This window comes from Gopherus flavomarginatus, chromosome 4 (genome assembly GCF_025201925.1).
Source record: "Gopherus flavomarginatus isolate rGopFla2 chromosome 4, rGopFla2.mat.asm, whole genome shotgun sequence".
NCBI classification, from domain to species: Eukaryota; Metazoa; Chordata; order Testudines; family Testudinidae; genus Gopherus; species Gopherus flavomarginatus.
Window position 1 is genome coordinate 77,464,608 of NC_066620.1, and position 24,262 is coordinate 77,488,869.

At 41.2% G+C, this 24,262-nt stretch overlaps 1 protein-coding gene across 5 annotated transcripts in view; it reads left to right on the forward strand.

The window, feature by feature from the left end:
- Positions 1-24,262, forward strand: part of RGS7 (regulator of G protein signaling 7) — a 444,093-nt gene that overhangs the window by 219,340 nt on the left and 200,491 nt on the right. The window lies entirely within an intron of this gene.

The following is a 24,262-nucleotide window of genomic DNA, read 5'->3' on the forward strand; positions in this document are numbered from 1 at the left end:
AAAATGGCTAATAACTGCATAGGTTCTTCACTCACAGTGCTTTTGGCATTCTAGAGCTGTTTTGCACAGGTGTTGCATAACTTTGCAGAGCGCAAGCTGAGGAGAATTTGGCCCAGAGTCTTCTTTTGCACAATCCATTAAAACTAAGCACTATCGTATTTTAGTAGGCAAATATTTATTTAATAAATATGTTTTAACTTTGGGAATGGGTAGGGTATTTAAATATTTCATATACTTTAATGGAATAAATTCAATTTTCACAGTAAAATTGACATACAATATGATGGGTTCTCTTTCTAGTTGTCCTATTTACAATTGGACAGCAAGTGGCATAGTTAATAGTACTATGGGGACCTTCATTCTGAATGTGTGAGTTAAATAAAAAAGTTCCATTTATACCACAGTATACTTGCTCTGAATGTCCCTGAATAAGAGGTTTGACTGTATGTGAAATGAAGAATTATCCTAAAATGATTTTTATATTATTGTCATACTTGAATAAGACAATTTATCATGCATTCAACATTTTAAAGTACAGTGTATGGCTGTTTAGTTCTCTAAAGGAAAGATGATCGTAAAACTATATTTTGACCCACACAGAATGCAAAAATTAGGATTTAGCCATAAAATCCTGATTACCATTTTGGATTTTCTAAAATCTATGCATCAGGTTTGCACAGCAACACTTACCCACATTCTCACGCTGCATAGGTTTCTGCAAAGCAACATACTAAGAAGTTTGCAAACCTCTCAAACTGGTTGGTGACACTTCTCTAAAAGAAGAAATTGAAAATTGTTACTACAAAGATTTCACAGCTTTTTTTGGAGCCTTTAAATAATCTTGTAAACTTCAGTATGTATTGAAGCACGAGTGTTTAAAGAGGCTGTACAAATGGAAAACAAATTCTGGAATACAGTCCAGAATGATGGACACAATGTAATGGAGGGAGGTTTTGCAACTGACTTATTATAAAGACATGCTAGATCTGTTGGTCTACCACAGTTAGGCCCCATAAGTGCAAGCACTTACACCCATGTTTAACTTTATTCACAAGAGCATTCCTACTGAAGCCCATTAAACTACTCACGTATATAAAGTTAAGCAAGTGCAATCTTTTTTGCAGGATTAAATCCTTAAATGAAAGCTTAACAGTTATGCTATTAAAATGCAAGAGTGAGTTTTTCATTTTAATTTACTTGTATTACATATTACTGATCATGACAACACAAAGTGAAATATTACTTTAAATAGCATTCTCTTTTATTTATAATGATGTCAAATGACTGCTTATACTCACTTAATGTTTTTTAAAGCATTACAGTTTAACAAAATTTCAAATCAAGAATTGTATCTGCATTTGATTTTTATATGGAATACTCTAATGGTAGCTTGTCATTTTTGTATAGGCATTCCTGTAAGATTTTTACAAGTACAACATCTGTGCTATTAAATATCTCAAATGAAGGGCACATCTTAATTTATAATTATTACAAATGGCTGCGATAATAAAACATCAAATGCGGGATTATATCATCCATGTGCACTTTGCACAAAAGGACAATTAGCCAACATTACTTTCATGTGCTCATATAGAACAATCACATAATGTGTGGTCGGGGGAGGGGACTGACATCAAATCATTGTTTGTTTATGAACAAAACCATTATTTTTGTTCCATAATTTTTTGTCTTTTTTTAAGTGCAAATTTGTTAAATTATCTCTCAGGATCTATTTTCAAACAGATTTTTCAAATAATTTGAAAACAAAGAATGGGAAAATACAGAATATACGTGCATGCATTTACACTTAATGTGGTATTATATACTTAAGGGTCAAATTCATGTGTGGTGTAACATTATTGAAGTCAGTGGCGTTAATCTGCAGCTGAATTTAGGCCATGGATTCCAAAGTATTTAATCCCATTATTTTCTAGTTTTGTGAAAAAATCTATTCCTGGGCTAAAACCTTGTGTGCCAAGATTCAGTCCAAGAATTTTTAACACCAGATTATAAACTTCTGAAAACAGAAATATATAATAGCAATGCTGGCTAGTGTATAGTTCAGTGGTTTGAGCATTGACCTGTTATACCAAGGGTTGTGAGTTCAATCCTTGGGGGGGCCATTTAGATTTCAGGGCAAAAATTTGTCTGGGGGTTGGTCCTCCCTTGAGCAGGGGGTTGGACTCTTGAGGTTTCTTCCAACCCTGATATTCTATGTTCTACACATAACATTTATTAACATTAATCAGAAGATACACAGAAGTTCTTCTGCATCAAGATGAAACTGTACTTCTTATTATGCAAATAACAACTACAGTTAACAATTTAATACATTACAAAGTCTATGAGAGAAATAATTGGGCAAATTATGCATACTTGTATCCAAACACTGAAGAGGACTAAAAGCATTCTAAAAATAGCATACTTGGCAAATTCCTACTGGGATCCGGGCTGAAAGAATTACAGGAAGTTTGCCTTAGGACATTGCCTACTCTAACATTTTACTCAGGCTACCCACTGACCATTAGTGGTCACATTATGCTGATCTGCCAAATGATTGTGGTGCATTTTGATAGCCTTGTGAGAAACAGAGAGGTAAAAATCACACACCTAAAAAATGCACCTTATGTGTTGTACTGTGATCCTGTCACATCTCATGCTAAGTGGGGTCAGATTAGTACTTGAGTGTAAGGCCAAGACGCTGCAGTAAGTGGTGTTTGTGGTCATTAAACATTCTACGGCACCTCTAGCAAGAGCAGTGATCCTGGCCAGCTTCCAGCTCGGGTAATTGCTGTTTATTCTGTCTATCTAATTATCTCTCTTATTTCCACTGGATGTTACTTTTCTTTCTCTATCTTAAAATGTTAATGTGCTGTTAAGAAATTGCCTAGTGAGGTTGCTGAAGGTAGTTTTTATAGTATTGTATATTGATATTGTTAAATGTACATAGCTTTCTGGGTTTGAGGATAAAAAAATACAGATATTTTATACTCTCTGCAAGAAGAGGCTGTTTTTATTTTAACTAATTTTTTTTCCAGTCTTCTTTCTTCTTATTCAAATACATGGGAGTTTTTCCATATGTATTTTATAGACCTCTTCTAAGATGTATTTCTCTGTGCCAGATAAGACCCTCATTCAAGATTATTTTCCACATTACTTGAGAACCCGGTAATTTTTTGATGAGATCTTCTGCCTCTAGTAGCAGCTCTGGAATGATAGTGTCTTTCTCAGAAACATGATAACAGGGTAAAATCTGTCTTTCAGGCAAAGTCCACACTTCTCAAGTGCTAGATTGTCTTTGAAATCAATGGGTTTTTTTCTGCTCATGTTTGAAAGAAAAAAAACAGAACTGCTCTTTCAGTGATTACATGGATTGCTCCATGTGCTCTGCAGCAAATTGGGCCAAAGTTCTGAAGCAAGATCTCCCTGGGTTCTCTGGAACTACTTTATGGAATTCTGCAGCAAAATGGAAATTCTGCGGCAGGAGCAACCAAATATTAAGAATAAAGGTTAATAATGCACTGAATGTGAAAATGAGCAGTACAAAAAGGATAGAAACCTTTGTGTCATTCTGGATTTCCAATGCATTTATTGTTTGCTGTCCCCAGAATCTGAGATTGTAATTTGCTGCTAAAATGTAGAAACAATTCAGAAAATGCTTCCCTTAAAGTTGTGCATCGTTACTTTTCTCTGTCCTCTTCTATCTCCTTGTTGTTGATGTTGTTTATTTGTATTGTGGTAGTGCCTAGATGTCACAGCCCTATTATGCTAAACTTGAAACAAATGTATAACAGTAAGATGTCCCCTGTTCCAAAAAGTTTTCAATCTAAGGTCTTGGCTACATGACAAAGGTGTAATCATGAATGAATTCAATTAAAATGATTCAGTCCCCCAGAGTAGACTCTTAATTTGATTTAAAACAGACTTATTTCTGTTTAGTTTAAGAATTGAGAATTGGATTAAGCTAAACTGAAATAAGTGATTCTTAAACTGAAATAAGAGCAAGCGTCCACACAGGGATTTTGCACCACTTTAACTTGATAGTTTAAATTGAACAGCCATAACTATCTCATGTAGAGAAGGCCTAAGTAAGTGATATAAATGAAAATTATAGGATTATTTGTTCTCAACTTTTTTTCTCTTCATCACTTTCCTTCCCTATTCTGTGACTGACTCTACCTACTTCCTGCTCTTGTTTAGTTGCTGTTCTTGTTTTTCTTTCCACATGCCTGCCTTATCTCTCACTCCTAGTTCTAGTTTTCCAAATGTTTCATCTCTTCCTCTAGTCATCATCTCACAACTTTCTCCCTCTTTCCCATTTTCCTCTCTGCCTGCTCCCCTATTTCTAGCTTTTATCCTTAGTTTTCTATCACTTCTCTTCATCCGCCCTTTTAATATTATGTCCTATAACAAATTTCCCTTTGCACCTTTATTTCTCTCCTCAGCCTTCTGCTAATTTCTCTCTCTCCCCTTTTTATTCTGAACACTTGCTAATTCACCTAAACACTTTCATGTAACACACACATTTGCCTGTTTCCTTGCTCCTGTAATCACACATGTACACATGGAAATGTACGCACATCCCTCTGATGTGCCAAGAAGATACTGCTTGCCTCTTCACTGCTCTCCTGAGCTACCTCTAGAATGGGAAATCTGGCTGTTTGAAGTGGAGAGGCCAGGACGAAAATAGTCCTCTTTTGTGTTCAGGATCTGAAAACTGTTAGTTCTCGATCAAGCTGCATATCAGGGTTTGGACAATTAATTGAAAATTAAGCTATAGCTGAAATGTGTCTGCTACTTCTGTGAAATAAACCCAAGATAGCAGCCACAAGCTCTGTGAGGAAATCCTACACATCCACCACACTTAAACTGATAATTTAGGGCATCTAGTATAATATGGCATATCTCCATACAAGGTCCTCTGTAGAGTCTGTTATTGGGCTCAGAAAAGAGTAATGCATACCTTGACTAATGTTGTACTTTCTGCTAACAATTATTTTATAATGTTTTTAAACTAAGAGAAGCTTTTGACAGGCTTGGTTGCACTCTCTGCCAATGCATTGTTTGTGTCTCAACTGAAATCTCTACATTGCAGTTGAATTGCAAGCTCTTTGTGGCAGAGACTCAATCATGCTAATATTTTCAATAGCTCCAAGCATGCTGTTGTAGGTTTGTACATAATTATCCAAGATTGAGACTGAGGATGATTCCCTGAAGCCTCTTTTGAAGCTTTGAGTGCTTGGTCTTCAATTCTAAAATTCAATTTAACCATTTCTAAGGGTCCAAATAAGCTTTTGTGCTTGACAGTGAAGCTCAAAATCACAGAGCCTGAATGTTTAGATGGCACAAATCTAAAATAGAGACTGGTAGCTGGTGTGCTGTGATATACAGCCTGCTGTGGTCCTGCTCTGCACTTAAAGTGAAGTCAAAATAATCTTATTAACCTGTTTTCATTTGTAGCATCAATTTGTGTAGGTACATAATGCAGCAAAACATAGAGATCTGAGTGGTTGCTGTGTCTTTTTACCTTAATGTTTTGATGAAAGAAAGTCTTGCAAGGGGTAAGGAAAAAAGAAGGGGCTTGATATTAGTCTCCTTAGATTTAATATGCCTTCTGAGAATGAAGCTGCCAATCTAGCTGCCTCTTAATCATCTCCACAATCAACAAAGCTAATCACACCAAAAATTCTAGGTGTATTTTCAGCTAACATTGATTGGAATATCAGAAATTGATAGGAGATGGGTGATTTGCATAACACAGGGTTCATCTCCAGGGCTGTGAATGAATAAAAACTTGTTTGAAATAAATGTAGGAAATATGACATATAAATCATAGCGATTATGAAGAGCACTGAGATCATTTTTGTTTTAAGCAAAGGCACACAACAAGCAAATGGAATAGTCTAGCTGTTCAGATCTGGATTTGGGCAAAAAGAAGCATTCGTACTTTGCAGGTGATGCAGTGCAGTAATTGGTTTTCTTTTGGCAATATTCATATTGAAGGCTTCATATATCATCATAAGATGGCATATTTGTTTAAGACAGATATACTGTTGTGGTGGTGCCATGCAGCCTTTATGGAAAACTGCTGTATACATTTATGGAGATCTAAAATATATAATGCTCAAATACTATTGGTGGTGAATGTGATAAATCATAAAAATGGAGGTAAGTAGTAAAAGATATATGCTATACTATACATTGAGTTGAATATGTGTTAGTACAGTATCTAGTAGAAAAAGGTGCTGCCATTCCAGGACTGTGGCTCATAGGTACTACTGCAATACAGATTAATAATAATTTAATCAAGATTGATCTAGGAAACTTTGAGACCCAACATGAACCATAGGAACTCAAATGAGTATGTCCAGTTGCAATTCCTTTCCAATTCAAGATGAAAGTGAATCTTAATCTGGGATGTACAGTAAGCAAAATGTCACTTTTGATAATCTTCCCCTTTCCCCAGCTACCTGAGGCTGGTTTGCTAGATCTTTCTGTTCCAGCCTGCCAATCCAATGCTTCTTCCATATTCACTCCATTCTCCCATGCACAGTCTAAGCACTGTTTTCTTGGCTTCCTCTCGTTCCCCACCCACAAACTCTAGTCTCAAATCCTTCCTTTCATCCATCCTTGGTATGTGCCTGTACCACCTCAGTCTCATCTCTTGCAGCTTCTTCTGATAACACAGACCTTGCTCTCACTCCTGATGATGTGTTTCCACATGTGGCCCAGCAATGTCACACCTCTCACTGCCCTTAAACATCTCATTTCAGTGGCTTCAGGTCTTCTCAAGTACCTCTCTCTGGTCGCTCGCGTCTCTGATCAGTACAGAAGTGCTGGTCTTACCATGGCTTTGTATAGCTGTCCCTTAAGTAGTATGAGCATCCATGTATCATAAATCACTCCACTCATCTTGTGCCAGAGTTCCCCATGATCAGCAGCCTTGTTTGCGGTTCTCTGTAAATATCTACATTTGCTGCTAACCAGACCTCATAATACTTAGACACTGGCCCTCAATGTTGTTATCATCTGGCTTGTTTCTGTATGAGTCATACATATGAATGTAGTCTTTTCTTTCCTCATTTTGGGGCCATGGTTTTAATTCCCTGTTCCAGGCATCAATCACCTGGACTAAATCTTCCTCACTGTCAGCCATTAGTTCAATATCATCTGCATAGATCAACTTGGTACTACCTCCCATTTGGATTTGCTTACTTCTGATGTCCATCACTGTTATGAATAGTAATAGACTAAGTGCTGATCTATGGTGGAGCCCAACCTTTACCTCAAAACTCTGTTACACTGAAGGTCATCCACATTTTTTGTCATGGAACTGTCATACAACACCATCTGGACAAGGTCCTCTGGTAATCCATAAAATTGTAGCAGAGGCACCAGCAGTTGCTTAGGTAATTTGTGGAATGCTGTCTTCAAATCAAGGAAAGCCCAACTGTGCTTGACATTTCTCTCAGCTTCTTTTCCACCAACTGTCTAGTGATGAACATACCACCTGTTGTCCCTTTTCCTTTTCTATAATCAAACTGCTCCTTCCCTAAAAATGGGCTCCACATTTTGGTGAATCACTTCTTATATTTTTTAAAAAGATGTGAAATGTTCCTCTTTCAAAAGAAATCCTGGGCAGAAGAAGCCTTCACTTTATTCTGTTTTTAAATTCAGTGGTAGTGTTGGCCAAGGCATCTCAATGCATCCCCTTGAAAAAACAGTAGACGGAATGGGGTTTTGCCATCATATCCAGCCACTGTGTACAAACTAAGCCCTGAGACATCAAGAACAACTAGATTCGTTTGAAGATACAATGAGGTTTGCAGCTGACTATTTCCACACAGTCCAGAGCAGTGTGGACTGAACAAAAGTGTGGATTTGGAACAAGTCTAGCCTGAAAGTTCTATGGTACTCTGTGTGGGACCCAAATGTGTGGTGAATAGATTTTGCTTTAGGTTGTATCCTTTCCTTTCATTGGGCACAATAAATGTGAATTTATTCTAAACAATGGAGGTGAAACAAGACATGAGTATGTGATAATCAAGTGGAATCATGTTTATGCTAATCTAACAGTAGTGCATTTTGATCACCAGACAGGGTTTATCATTTGGTATCCATGTCATGTGTTTTGCTGTCAAGTCAGCAGAGGCTGGGAGAGAGGCAGACAGATGGTGCAGTTAACCCCAACATAGGAGGTACATTGTGTTTTTTTGTAGAAACTTTAGTGGTTGTCTTGGGAATTAATGCTATCCAGAAGCGAGAGTTGTCACAACTTGAGGCGTTGATGATAGGAGAAGATGAAGAGCACAGATAGTAATTAGAAATGGTCCCTCTAGAGTCTAAGGGAAAGTGAGAGGACACCACTCCGCTCTTCCTTATCCAGAAAATATAATGTACATGTAGTCTCATTTGTGTTTAATACACAGTTCTGGTTACATTGTTGAGGAATTTACCCAAAACTTTATCCTCCTACCTACTGGCAATTGTTTCAATTTTTGGAACAATAGTATGTGATCATGTAATGAACAACTATATCATAATGCATAGGCACAAGGGGGACCAAATTAAAGTTGCACATGCAACCTTAACTCTGGAATTTCCTAACTTTGAGTGCTTGACTTTGCAACCCTAATGTTCTTTGAATGTAGCTTTATATATATAAACTTTTTATATGTGGGGGGAGGGTGCATACTTACAACTTGTATGTACATATACTGTAGAGTAAAACTTGTACGAGACCACTCGTATTAGCCAACACCTTCTCTTAATTGACTTCTCCAGAATATCTCCAGATATGACCTGTTATCTGGAATAATAACTGGACACTACCTTTTCATTTCGATTTTGAATATTTCTTTTCTTAAAAGAGCATTTTTTCCCATCTCCATTTCTTGGAGTCAGGAAATGTTCCTACTGATCCCAGAACTTGCTCATTTTCCTATTACCTGATAGCCTTAAAGCCAGGCAGTTGCACATCAAAGCACTGGGAGACGAGCCTAACTTGACTCAGGAACTTGAGTGTGGACTGTAAATTTGGAAGCCCTGATCCAGGCTTCTGATGAACTGTTCATTGTAATGATTCCTGACCTGAAGCCTTTTTTTTTTTTTTTTTTTTAAAGGAACCTGGCATTTTGTTTATATGTGCCAACTTCTCCTTGCCCCTAGACTGTTAAATATTAAATTAAATAGCTTCTCCATGTGGGGAGATTAAGGTGGGCCACATCTGAAGTGGGGCATGTGGGGACTACCCACACCTTTACACACTGCTATATGTAAAGCACTGGTAGTGTTCTCAGCATTGCACATGCTACAATCTCTGTCCCAAAGAGCTGGCAATCTCAGTAGACTGACTGGATGCACTGAAAGGCTGAGAAGAAAATACTGCCTCCCCTCTTCCACAAATGCTGGGTGAGTGAATTAAAGCATAAATCACAGAGGCTACCTGGGGCTTTTGTACAGCTGTCTAGGGGCAAGCCACAGAGAGTAAAGAACTGAACACGGGGAATTGGGTGACTCAGGGGACTAGTAACAAGAAAGAGTGTTTAATCTGTCATTAATTCGGCTGTCACCCATCTCAGTTATGATCAAAAGTTGTTACCACCTGATGACTGTTCAGTGCTGTGTGTGACAAGAGTTGATGGGCTCACTCACATTACTAGGGGAGATGCTTCCCCGTTTAAAAACAAACAAAAAAACCCACAACAGGGAGTACTTATGGCACCTTAGAGACTAACAAATTTATTTGGGCATATGTTTTTGTTGGCTAAAACCTACTTCATCAGATGCATGGAGTGGAAAATACAGTAGGCGGGTACATATACACAGTATATGAAAAGGTGGGAGTCAGGGCTGGCTCTAGCAATTTCGTCGCCCCAAGCACGGCGGCACGCTGCGGGGGGCGCTCTGCTGCTCGCCGGTCCCGCAGCTCTGGTGGACCTCCCGCAGGCGTTTCTGCAGACGGTCAGCTGGTTCCATGGCTCCGGTGGACCTGCCGCAGGTGTGTCTGCGGGAGGTCCACCGGAGCCGCGGGAGCAGCGGACCATCCACAGCCATGCCTGTGGCAGCTCCACCGGAGCCGCCTGCTGCCCTCCCAGCAACCAGCAGAGTGCCCCCTGTGGCGTGCCACCCCAAGCACGGGCTTGGCATGCTGTGGCCTGGAGCCGGCCCTGGTGGGAGTTGCCTTAACAAGTGGGAAGTCAGTGCTAACAAGACAATTCAATTAAAGTGGAAGTTGGCTATTCTCAACAGTAGAATACCAAAGGAGGAAAAATCATTTTTGTAGTGGTAATGAGGCCAATGTGATCAGGATGACCCATTTCAAACAGTTGACAAGAAGGTATGAGTAACAGTAGGTGGAAATTAGGATGGGGAAATTAGTTTTTGTAGTGACCATCCACTCCCAGTCTTTATTCAGGCCTAACTTGATGGTGTCCAGTTTGCAAATTAATTCCATTAGTTCTGCAGTTTCTCATTGGAGTCTGTTTTTGAAGTTTTTTTGTTGAAGAATTGCCATTTTTAAGTCTGTTGTTGAGTGACTAGGGGGATTGAAATGTTGTCTGACTGGTTTATGAATGTTATCATTCTTGATGTCTGATTTGTGTCCATTTATTCTTTTGCCTAGAGACTGTCCGGTTTGGCCAATGTACATGGCAGAGGGGCATTGCTGGCACATGATGGCATATATCACATTGATAGATGTGTAGGTGAATGAGCCCCTGATGGTGTGGCTGATGTGATTAGGTCCTATGATGGTGTCCCTTGAACAGATATGTGGACAGAGTTGGCAACGGGGTTTGTTGCAGGGATAGATTCCTTGGTTAGTGTTTTTGTTGTGTGATGTGTAGTTGCTGTTGAGTATTTGCTGAAGGTTGGGGGGCTGTTTGTAAGTGAGGACTGGCCTGTCTCCCAAGCTCTATGAGAGTGAGGGATCGTCCTTCAGGATAGGTTGTAGAGCCTTGATGGTGCGCTGGAGAGGTTTTAGTAGGGAGCTGAAGGTGATGACTAGCGGCATTCTGTTAGTTTCTTTGTTGGGCCTGTCCTGTTGTAGGTGACTTCTGGGTACTCTTCTGGCTCTGTCAATCTGTTTCATCGCTTCACCAGGTGGGTATTATAAATTTGTTAGTCTCTAAGGTGCCACAAGGACGCCTCATTGTTTTTGCTGATACAGACTAACACAGCTACCACTCTGAAAAAAATACAATAAAATCCCCACAAGAATTGGCTGCCTTTGAAGAGATACAAAGGACTGACACCTCATTCAGTTTAGATGATCTCTTAAGAGTAGAGTAGAGTTGCATTATAGGTGAATGGAAATTCCTATATTCTTCTATTCTTGTTGCCAGATGACCCTTTTCTGGGACAAAACTACGATGTAGGAAAAAAGCTGAGGGTCAATCCCCCAGGCCCTTGATGTATTGGTTTCTTTGAATGCCATGTCCATAATGCTCTGGCAGTTGCGCTGACTCTGCAGGAGTAGTCAGAGTAATATGCAGATGGAAGAAGTCTGAGTAAGAAGTGGCATTTTTTACATTACCACTTTTCAAACCAGGACTTTTTGAAGATGGTGGCTGGTGATGATTCTGGAGAAACTGTCTATTCCCAAAAGAATAGTTGGCCTTAGGGTGATGGAGTCATTTTCCCTTCCATGCATGTTATTTTATCACCTCCTTAGAGAATCCCCACTGGGGATTCAATTGCTCATGATTTCTCCAAAATTAATATTTTTTCAGCACTGGGTTAATCCTCTTGTTGTATAGGAGAGCATAGCTTTATCAACTGGATGCTTACAATTGGGGCACATTGTCTGCTGCAGGGTGCTGAGAAGATTACTTTTTGACCTATGCAAGAATCTAAGAGCATTGTATCTACTACCGTTTCAAATAATGATGTGGATACTTCAATCTGTTCAAACTTCCACTTCATGTTGCCTTTCTTGGTTTGTCTTGGCCTAAATATAGGCATTCAACAGTAAAAAAAAAGACAGGGTGGTGCATTAAAATGTATAGTAACTCCTCACTTAATGTTGTAGTTATGTTCTTGAAAAATGCGACTTTAAGCGAAACGATGTTAAGCGAATCCAGTTTCCTCATAAGAATTAATGTAAATGAGGGGGTTAGGTTCCAGGAAAAAATTTTTTCACCATACAAAGGAATCTATCTATCTACACACACGCACACAGTATAAGTTTTAAAAAAAAAACAATTTAATACTGGTACACAGTGATGATGGTGATTGTGAAGCTTGGTTGAGGTGGAGGAGTCAGAGTGTGGGATATTTCCCTTACTGCTAAATGATGAACTAGCAATTGGCTGAGCCCTCAAGGGTTAACCTTTGCACTCTGCAAGGCAGCAGGAATGAAGGGAGGGGAGACAGCATCGCAGACAAAGACACACACCATGTGTGTGTGAGAGAGAGATGTGCATTTCCCCTTTAAATACACTGCCTTGTTAATTAGATCAGATTGCTGAGACCACAGCTGCTGCCAGAAAGCTCCCTCCATCCTGAGCCCTGTTGTGTGTCCCCCCTGCTCTATGGAAGATGGGGTAAATGGGGTGCAGGAGCAGGGGGGAGGGGGACACTGACATTAGCCCCCTTATCCTCCCCTCTCTCCTCCCCCCCAGCCCCCCACAGCAAGCAGGAGTCTCAGGGAGCAGCTCCAAGGCAGAGGGCTGGAGCAGCACATGGCAGTGGGAGGAGGGACAGCTGCAATTGATAGCCTGCTGGGCAGCTGCTGCACAGGGAACTTAGGGGAGTGGGGAACTGATGGGAGGAGCTGATATTGGGGCTGCCAGTCTCTTTCTTGGAAAACTCAAAGTCCCTGTGTCCAGTAAAGGTAAAGAGATTGATGCTGAGAGCTTCTGAAAGGAGTTCAGAGAACCAAAGTTCTGTTAGGGTCAAAATCTTCTGTGATTTACAACCCTTCTTACTTTGAGGCTGATTCTCCTGAATCTGGATGTGGGTAAATCCCATTGAAGCTACAGTTTTAAAATTTAAAACTAGTGGCTGCTTAACAGAGCTTAAGAACTACACTTTGACTAGACCTATGCCTGTACATTAATGTCAGGTAGAGGTGTGATTCTTTAAACGATTTATTTATTTATTTATTGAGAACCCGCTACATCACCACAAGGTGGGCTTGCTGGAATATCTATACTGGAAAACCCTTTCTAGTGTAGCCAACACTTTGGAAGAAGCTAAGAATGTGGGCCTCCATGAGGACCAGGCACTGAAGCCAGAAGTATGTTCCAAGGTTCTAGGAAAAAAGTATTTCTCAGCCATCACCGTGATACCTCATGATATTTACAGTGCTTGATGTTCTTGCTGGTTAACAATATATGGCAACATTTGCTTCCCTCAGGTGACCTCAGGATGAGTAACATTAGCTTGGTAGCCCCACCAATGGCTCAGTGCTGATCTTAAACAACCCTCTATCACACCAATGCAGCAACAAACTCAAAATCTTCACTGTTTTTTCATTGCTGTAGTAACTGACATGAGTTAGATCAGGAAATAAATCACTTTAATAATTTGGTTGGATCAACAAAAATTATCTTTGCATTTGGAAGGAAAATTCCAGTGTTTACTTTATTAGTTGGCTAAGGAAGAATTTACAGAATTGTGGTCTATCAATGGACAAAGGACACTTAGAATAGATGCCTACCCAAATTAAAACCCAGATCCACACACTGCTGAACTTTTTGTGGAAGTTTGAAATCTGAAATAGGATCTGGATATGAAGACTGTAGTCTTCCAAGCACTTACACACATACTTGCAGGGTCTGGGCCTAATCTTGCAAATGGCTTCTTTCTTTACCATGGGCTGAGCCAATGTGCTTATCTTTACAATGGGCTGAGGCAAGATGCTGCAAAGCTTAGGCTATTAAAAACATAGATCCAGATCAGAATTTTGTGGCTTGACTCCACCCTTACCTTAGCAAGAGGATATCTTATCATTTCCTTAGTAAAGTGATCACAGAAACGTTTGTCATGCATCTTTTCATTAGTTACTCTGAGTTTGAACCGGAAAGCTCTGATTGGATCCAAAAGAACAAAGAGATGCTTGTGGGTAATAGATTTTAAAATGTGATCTATAAAAATTACAAGCCAACTTATTTTCTTACTGATGCCTAATTATCTGTGGAATGTAGCATTAATGAAAATTATGCTGCTGAATTGCACTTTCTGCTGTATTTATTGATAGTAATTCAGACTGTGCAGTGGGTTAGGCATCAGATTGTGAAGCCAGCATCACATTCACTTTTGCAGCTGCAAAACACTTAATCCTTCTGTGACTGTGTTTCCCCTCCTGTAAAATGAGGATAAAGTTTACCCACCTTTCTGAAGCACATTGGACTCTCAGATGAAAAATTCTGTGATTGCTAATAATGATTATTGGTTTTGATGAGACAAGAATTGCAAAGAAATAACTATAGAAACATTTAAAACTTCTACTTCAGTTTAAACTCCAAAACCTGCACTTTGCATCAAAAATTAAATGCAAACCCACAAAAGCTATATTTAAGTCAGTCTGGCATGTTAATATTGTACATAGGGTTCATCATTACCATGGACAATAGCTGTGACAGATATGGCAATTTTCTGCAATGTCATGAACAAACCTTATTGAATTAAGTCAAACCTTATTGAATTAAGCTTTTGTATTATTCTAGGCCAGGGTTTGTATGTAATTCCAAAGAGGAAGGCAATCACAGCCTCCTAGGAACTAAGAACTGTGGAGAGTAATCAGGCAAATTCACTTAGGTTGTAACATTGTCTGGCTATGCCGAAAGAAGGACAGGAGACATTGGACATGGGTTTAATCAGGCTGGTAGATAACAGTGTACAGTGCAGGTAACCCCATGTTGACTCCATAATTACCCAGGAGGCTTTTACCAGCTCCTCTTCTTTTTCCCTCCCGGTCCCTCAACAAATCCATTGCCGGGCCCTTACCATCCAGCCCCGCTTCATAGGAGGGTTAAGGTGGGTTATAAGAATGGGGAGTTGGCTCCCTGCTGTACCAATCATAGGAGTCCCCAACTGCTCCCCATTCATTCTTTTAATGAACAGCTCTTTTTAAGTCCTTTTCCAAGCCATTTATCTGGTCACTGTATACCTTGCCTATGGATTACCAGCACTGGTCATCCGCCACAAGGAGGCACCAGCAATTAGCTTGGCTGCCTCCTCCCCACACCCAGTCAGGTTCCAGACATCTCCTTATGCCATCTTTTATATCAGTTAAAATCATGACAGCACATAAGTCGGACGGGTGAACCCAATGCTCCCAAAACAACTCTGCTGCCCCATATACTATACCAGGATGTGAAAGCACTGTACCTCCTGTGGTCCCAAGGAATTTGGCCACCTCCCTGTTCACATACCTCCTTGCATTTTCCACCTCGGGAAGGGGGGAAGGGAGGAAGGCTCATGGCTCCCTGCCAGACCCTGCACTGAAGCATGTCTGACCAAATCAAGTTAACTCATGGAAAAAGTTAAAGGATCAGCTCCAAGTTCCTCCTTGATCTGAGCATTAGTTCCACCCCTTTAAGCATTCTCAAATAGTTTTCCCCAAGATGTACCTCAATTATATCTGGGGGCTGCTGACGGGCCCACACAGTATATAGCATTGGTGTTAACTGATCCCATAACATGCCCCTCCTTGCATGCCAACTGAGTATCACCTCATCACCAAAGCCCAGCTGCAAACCCTCAGGCAACTTGGACGCATGCCTGTGGGCCCAAAAGACAATACTGTGCCTGCAGATCCACACCATCATTTGAATGGCTGGTCGTCCGATGTCTATAATAAGATTATGACAAATTAATGTTGATTTACTGAGTGAGGTTTTACATATGTTCGGTACATATCCAAATGCCAACGCCCGATTGCCTCTGCTCCCAGACTTAGCTGTTCTACTGCCATTGCCACCCCTATTCTGAATGAGTGGGAACCAAATACATGGGCTGGCAGCCCCAACCTTATCAGTCCCCATCACAACATGGTAACAAATTGGTATGCTGTGAGGGCATTCCCGTTACAATGCATAAAAAGGGGGCCTTTCTCCTTTTGCCATATAACCCTGTAGGCCTTCAAAGCCTGAACTGGGCAGACCCCAGGTTTACCACTCTGCTGGAGGATCGCAGATTCACCCCTGCCTCGCCCCACCTGAACCAGGGAAAGGGAGAATTAATTCTCCCTCTGTTCCTTCCTGCTCTCATTGTTCTGTGTCTGCCTGGAGCCGTGCTGAGACAAGAGTCTGCTTCTCTATTCCAGGACTGAAGTGAGAGGAGGGCTTTCTCCCTCCTCCCTCTCCTGGCTCTGCTTCCAGATGAAGTGGAGCCGAGTTAAGCTGTACCCTGGAGCACTCCTACTGAGGCCTTGTCTACACTGCCACTTTACAGTACTGCAATTTTCTTTTTCACCCCCAGAGTGCTGCATTTTTCAGTGCTGTAAAGCGCCGGTGTAGACAGTGCACCAGAGCTAGGAGCTGCGCTCCCAGCGCTAGTAACTACTCCCCTCATAGGGGTGGTTGTTTGACAGCGCTGGGAGAGCTCTCTCTCAGCACTGGTGCTGCGACTACAAAGCCACGTTAAAGCGCTGCTGCACCTCACATTGCGAGTGAAGACATACTCTTAGATTTGCTGCTAGTTCCTGCCTTTATCCTGGGACTGAAGTAGAGGGAAGGGCTTTTTCCCCCGCTCTCTCCCTGATCACCACCCTGCTTCGCTTCCACTGTGGAGCTGAGTAGAGCTGAACACTGGAATCCCCCTGCCTCAGCCTTGGTCTGTGTAAAAAGGAAAGCTCCTGGCCCTGTGCTGCTCCTTTTCAAACCCTGCATTCCCAGGGGATGAGTCAGCGACCACTCTGTCCCTTTTGCAGCAGTTTTCTTCCCCTCCAGCCATAAAGCACTGTTTCCTTCACTCAGCCAGACCAGCCAAAAAAAACCCCTGCTTAAAAATGCAGGGCGGTCACCTCCAGACAGGTACCAGCACTTGGAGAGGCTTGTCTATACTGCTTCATACTGGATTCTCTAGATACCAACAGACAAAGAAAGGACTTTTGGCTAAATAGCCTGAATTTAAACTGAGTCAGAACCTACTTTCTGATCCAGAAAATGGACAGGAACTTCTGTCCAAGGGAGGCCCCAATCCTTCCTTGGAAAAATTGGAGGGACTTGACCTATTCATGAGGGGAGGAGAGGAAAAGCTACATGAACTTATAACCACAGGAAACACCTCTTTCTGTGGTTTGAAGGACTGTTCATTGGCCCAAGATCAGTGGTCTCTGGTAAGCTTATTATCATGCATATTGTTTCTTCTATTCTTTTTAATGTTTTCCCTGTAATGCTTTTACCTTAAGAATTACTGTGCTTGCTTAGATAGAGCTGTGGTAACTTATATTGGTGGGCAATTACAGTCTTTATAGCTTAGGCAGTCTGACTTGCTAGGGAATTCACTGTATAGGCGAGGAACTGTGCAGCCTGGAAAAACCTCAGTCAGGAGGAAGAGAGAGAGACGTCTATCTGCCCGAGAGAGACAGGTGGGAAGATGGAAGCCTGAGAATGGGTGCCTTTACGGGATGGAAGGGGATTACAGATATAGTTGTCCAGAACTGTGATAATAGCTACATCGGCGAGGGGATTATTAATGATATTAAAAAGCAGTTGTTCATGATTAAAGAGTGCACACATATAATAATGACTCTGGCAATTGATTTGTTCAAACTTATTAGCAAATACAAATTATAATGAGTTTCCTGATTTAAAAAGTGCTCAAGAGAGTGTTATTAGAATCCCAAAGTAATGGTTGGTTTGCAGAAATTATCACCCTTGACAAGACACTGCCCTTGAGAGGCTGAAGAGGGATGCACTATTGATGTAAAGGAAACATATAACCAATGAAATATAAACAATGTTGATCATTCTCAGGCACCTGTAATTTTAAGTGATTGTTTCTAATAGAAAGGAGTGCAAAGAATAGCTGTTTGACTCCATCTGTGCTCTTGATTCTTCCATGACAACGAGGCTGTTTGTTTAAATAGCATGACAGTTTATTGGCAGAACAATTCAGAACTGCAGAACAGAAATTTTATCTAAGGAGGCAGGTTTGCCACTGTATTTGTCATCCCTAACTTGGCACTTGACCCTGAGAAGAGCTAGGCACGCACTGCTTACACAGAGACCAGAGGGGAGTGAGTATGTGTTTAGTTGAGGAGAAATGGATTCCGAGGATCAGGCCCTGAGTGACTGTGAATAGTGGATTTATTGGAATATGTAATCCATACCAGAATTGGTACTGAGTAAATGCACATGCTGTGGGTTTTCAGAAACTGTCCCACAAACCTACATCCAGTTATAGACAAAAGGAAAAAAGCCAAGCATAGAGTTTTCCTTGGAGAAAAAAGTAACTGGAAAAAATCTTCCATTCCAAGAAATATGCATACATTGCTTCTAAATCAGAGCCTCGCAGTAGTGATGTTGGCACAGTTTTTGTTTTTAAAGTGTATTTTTGTATGACTATATCACAATCCTAAAACTGTCACAAAAGTGTCCAAGTTTTCATTTTCAAAATATAGTCCCTAAATTTATGATACTTTCTTAGACACAGATTAATAGGGTTAATGATAGGTAAAGATCCACGTAAAACCACATGTAGGTATACAGATACAAACAGTTATTTCATGCAGTATAGGATATGCACAAGTACTCAAATATAGAATTATTCTCCACAAGTACATATATGCAGGTATCTGGTACAATGTTACATCATAAGAATATAAGAATGGCCATACTGGGGTCTAGCTTGGTATCCTGTCTTCCGACAGTGGCCAATGCCAGGTGTCCCAAAGGGAATGAGCAGAAGAAGCAATCAAGTGATCCATCCCCTGTCGCCCATTCCCAGCCTCTGGCAATCCATCCCTGCCCATCCTGGCTAATAGCCATTGAGGGACCTATCTTCCATTAATTTATCTAGGTGTTTTTTTAACCCTTCATAGTCTTGGCCTTCAAAACATCCTCTGGCAAGTTGTTCCACAGGTTGACTGTGCATTATGTGAAAAAATATCTCCTTTTGTTTGTTTTAAACCTGCTGCCTATTAATTTCCTTTGGTAACCCCTAGTTTTGTGTTATGAGAAGGAGTTATTTACTTTCTCCACACCAATCATGATTTTATAGACCTCTATCATATCCCCCCCTTAGTTGCCTGTTTTCCAAGCTGAAAAGTCCCAGTCTTATTAATCTCTCCTCATACGGAAGCCGTTCCATACCCCTAATCATTTTTGTTGCCTTTTTCTGAACCTTTTCCAATTCCAATATATCTTCTTTGAGATGAGGTGACCACATCTGCACGCAGCGTTCAAGATGTGGGAGTACCATGTATTTATTCTGGTACTTATTGGCATACCATGGATTTATTCATGGAACATTCCGATGCACTCAGATCCACCAATATCTGGTGCAGACATTTCAATACACACCTGTGGTAGGTATATGCATATTTGATGCAGAATTGTTACAGGTGCAAGTTTATTCAGTACATCAATAAGAGAGGAGATCCCACTACCTAGATATAATTTAGGGCAACATTGGTTGCTTGAGGTGATTGTTCTGTTTCTTGTATTTTACATGCTATCTTACAAGTCGCTCATGGCATGTAGTCTTGGGACAGTTGAGTCCAACCTGTGATCTCTGCCATTGACTCACTGTGTGACCTTGTACATGCTGCCTAGCACAATGTGGCCCTGATCGTGGTAAGGGATTCTAGGCACTACTGAAATATAATATTACTTAATCTCTCAGGGCCTTTACCTACCATTGTAAAGTGATCTGAGATCTTTGCATGGTAACTGCAAAGAGATGGCAGTGTTTTACACAGATACTGATTTGCCACTTTTAAGGTCACAGAGAAGGCACATAGCCATCAAGATCATAAGGGTGATTGTAGCACTCCCTAATGAATACGTCCCTCAAGACTCGATGAGTATGTCCCTCAAGACTCAATGAAGTTAGGTTAGTAGTGGGAAAAGGATTCATGATCCTCACACGAGCACCAGAAATGTTCTGACTCCCCTCTGCAACAAGACAACCAGAAACAAATGAAAAGAACTGCATTATTACTGGGGCCAAAAGTGGTTCGCACATTATCAAACACCATGTATGAGGGAGCACTGTGTCATGATGAATGCCACAAGCAACATTAGGCCGCCCCGGTTGTCGTCAGCATTTAGGCGGAGGGACCCGGGGGAGGGGGCCGTGGGGAGGGCCGCCTGCAGCAAGTAAGGGGGGGCACAGGGGAACTGCTCCCCACTCCAGCTTCCCTCTGCTCCACCTCCTTCCCTGAGCATGCCGCCCCGCTCTGCTTCTCTCCCTCCTAGGCTTGCAGCACCAAACAGCTGATTGGTGCCGCAAACCTGAGAGGCGGGAGAAGTGGAGTGGCGATGGCATGCTCGGGGAGGAGGCAGAGCAGGGGTAAGCTGGGGTGGGGAGCTGCTGCGGGGTGGGGCGCCTCAGGCCGGAGGGGGGTGAGGAGCTGCTGCATGGGGGGTGCCTTAGGGCTGAGGGGGGAGAGTTGCCACAGGGCTTGGGGGGTGCAAGGTGGAAGTTTTGCCTAGGGCACGAAACATCCTTGCACCCGCCCTGTGTAGACGTGCCCTGAAGGTTGTTCCTTGGGCAATGCTTATGACATGTGATTGCAGTTGCTTTGTTTGAGGCACAGGATATTTCCTGGGGAGTTATTGTCACTGACACTTTATTTTAATTGAGACTTTTGTGTTTTCTGGTACCAAAACTCTTGTGCCAGGGATTTGGGTTTGTTAGCCTAACTGGAGATGTGGTTAGTGTGGGCCTATTTAATGAGATTGTCCGCTGCATATCATGATGAATCATTTGGTTTTAACTCTGTTGTGTAAGCATATGCATCAATGAGGCACAGAGCCTGTTTAGATTGATAAGAGGATATTTATATTGACAAGTAAAACTAAAGAACAATGTCTGAGTTCAGCTGTTGAAACCCTGATTCTCATATGAGGAATGCAGATAGCTATTGAATGAATATAAACATGTGCAGGAGAAGGGTAAACCTGAATTAGGATTAAAATGTTTAACTGCGAGGGTAATTAGCTATTGGAACTGATTACAGGGATCATGCTAAATTCTCCATCGCTTGGAATCCTTAAATCAATAACAGATATTTCTAAATGATATGCTCTAGTTCAATACTGGTTGTTGGATTAGATCTGGGAACCAGTGTGTGTGTTATTTGCCCTGTGTTCAGCAGAAAGTCACACTAGATGATCAAAATGGTCCCTGCTGGCTTCCAAATTGATGACTCTGAAAATCTTAGCCAAGCGAAATCCACAATATCAGACCCACCTGGGATTTGGAATCTTTTCTATAGCCCTGCTGGTGCATGGTTATTTGTTGACTTTTGGGATACCTATTTTGGTCTGACAGGATAATACAGCCATTGGGGCTTGATTCTGACTGGTGCTCAGCATCTGCAAATCTCATTTGAAATCAGCAGGAAATGCAGGTATTTTGGTACAGGGCCTTAGTGGCAGGGTAATGTGTACTGTTATGGATTTCTTTTAAATTAAACCTGCCAGCTCTGATAAATGATGCCAGGTGTGTGCTGGATATTTGGTGTGAACAAAACTCTGCTGAGACCCAATTGGCTCAGTTCATTCAAACTACACTAATTAGTGTGCCTGTTATGCAGACTGGTTGAGAGTAGCTCTAACCCAGTTGTAATAGAGCAGAATGGCCGCTGACTTCACAACTTTCTCTATTTTGAAGCCAAAATTGCTTATTAATTTTGGCATCAGATAAAACAAAATTCTCACACTCCTGCACTTTAGGCATTCCCCTCAGTTTGGTGGTTGGTTGGTTTGTTTGTTTGTTGTTTGTTGTTGTTATTTTTATTTTAAGGGAATGATGATAGACATCAGCAGGAGATTGTGCCTGAATTCTAACCAACCTGGAAATTCTGAAACTCGGAGTGAGGCAATTCTCATTAGTTGTAGCAAATATCAACCAGTTTTAGAAATACTTAACCTCTTAGAACTGGTGAGAGTTTCTCTTTTGTACCAGTCTACAGCTCGTTATACAGTAGCATTTCTGTGCTGGGGGCAATGGACCCGCTCATTCAGCAGTTGCCCCTCTCCAAAAGCACATCATTGGGTTTTTAAAAAGTATCTTACATGAAATATCACTTCACAATACAACAGCAGGTCATGGAATGTTACTGAATTTTCATACAGTCCAAGATTTTGGCGTTGGAATTCTTGGACCAAGCTTGTCTCCTGTTGTCTTGTTTAACTCGATCATTCTAATGGTTGTTCTGAATTGGCTAGCTTTTATGAGTGTCTAAATAGCTAAGCAATAATTAACCAATTATTAGTCAAGTGAATAGACTAAGTAGGGTGACCATATTTCCCAAAGAGAAAATGAGACACCATGTGGGGCTGACCCGAGCTACTTGCCCAACCCCTGCCCCCCTCTCTCACACATGGGGCTGGCCCATGCCCTACTCCCTCTCTCCTCCCACCCCCCATGCACAGGGCTACCATTGCTGTTTGCCCTAGCCCTGCCTGCCTCCCACCCCACTGTCCCCATAGCTGGCGTCACTTCTCGCCTGAACCCTGAGTCCCCTCCATGTGGCTGGCACTGCTGTTCACCAGAGCCCTGTTTCCCACCCTATCTGCCACCTGCCCTCCTCCCCCACATTCCTCTGTACCCCACTAGGGATCGCACCCCACTTTTTGACAAAAGTGAGCATATGTCCCATTTGCTCTTGCCAACTGATGGCAAGAGCAAATGGGACAAATGCCCATTTTTGCCAAAAAAATAAGTCAGGACAGCCAGGACAGGGCTTAAAAATGGGACATATGGTCACCCTAAGACTAAGCAAGGCCCTAATTGCCATTGCATTAGGAAATTTTTATTAGGGGGTCTTTTGACAGTAATGTCTGCCAACCCGTCTTTCCCTATCCTCAACACTATCACTGCAGTATAAGCAGTGATATAACACAAGTATATAACGGGGGAGGAAAAACTGCAAGAAGATGCCACGCTGAGTACTCACTGTTTTCTATTGTCTCTCTCCCCATCCTGACAGTTTTCGGCTTCCTATTTCTCTGCACTATTTCTTACTCGATTTTCCTACAGCAGTGAGCTCTCTTTTTCACCAGTCACTCTAATACCCTCTTCCATCTTGCTATATCACATTAGTATAGTGCCAGGCACCTTTCTCTTTCTCTGATCCATACATTACTGCAGCACTGGTCACTTTCAGTTTTCTCCCCTCATCACTACTCCAAGCAGCCCTCCAAGCTCCACTTTTTCTCTTGCCCTATTATTGGCACCGCAGAAAAGTAAAGCATGTTCAGGTTCGAATGTAGAAGAGCAACTCTCTGGATTTAAGTCACCACAAATTAAATGAGAAGTAATAACTCTCCAACTATGGCCCCGCACCACTATTAGGTAGATCTCTGTCCCTAGGAGAAACAATAATGTGAGAGCATTTTTAAAACTCTGTCATATTAAATGGTGTGATGTTTGCATATCTGTTACTAAAATGTAAAGTGCAGTATTTATACTCTGAGAAGTGATGGTAAAATATTCCATGTCTATAGTCTCTCAGTGATACAGATCTAATATCCTCAGTTTACAGGTGAAAAGTCAAACTCGCTATTTTTTTTTGGTTTTATTTGTATTTTTTGTTTTGTTTTTGTTTATTTGTTTGTTTAAGGTTTTTGTTTTTCTTTATTTGGTTTTATTCTGATTTGTGCATCTTCACCAGAAATAAAGGAATATAGTTGACATTTCTAACAATGCAGAAGAAAACCCAGATCACTCTTTCTTAGTTGTGTTGTTTCTACAGAGCTAACGGGAGTAAGTAGTAGTTAAACTTAACATCTGTTGACTTGAATGACAACATTATTCTGAACACACACAGACAGTAGATCTGTCAAGGAAATCTTCTATTTCATAGGAACGGCTCATAAGAACCACACTTTGAGGAGCTTGCTTCTAGTTTTTGGTATTTAATTAGGTCATTCCTCTTTTAAATTTTTATGTACCTTGGAGGGTTTTTTTTTTTTTTTGCCCCCTAACAAGTACAGAACAGTGCAGTTCCAGGATTCAAAATGTTGGAGATACTGTAGGGAAAATAAATTAACAGGGGTCAGAAAAGACCGTGCATAGTCCCTGTAATCACTGCTGTAAATCTGTGTGTGACATTTTAAGAAGTATTTTGTTATTGAAA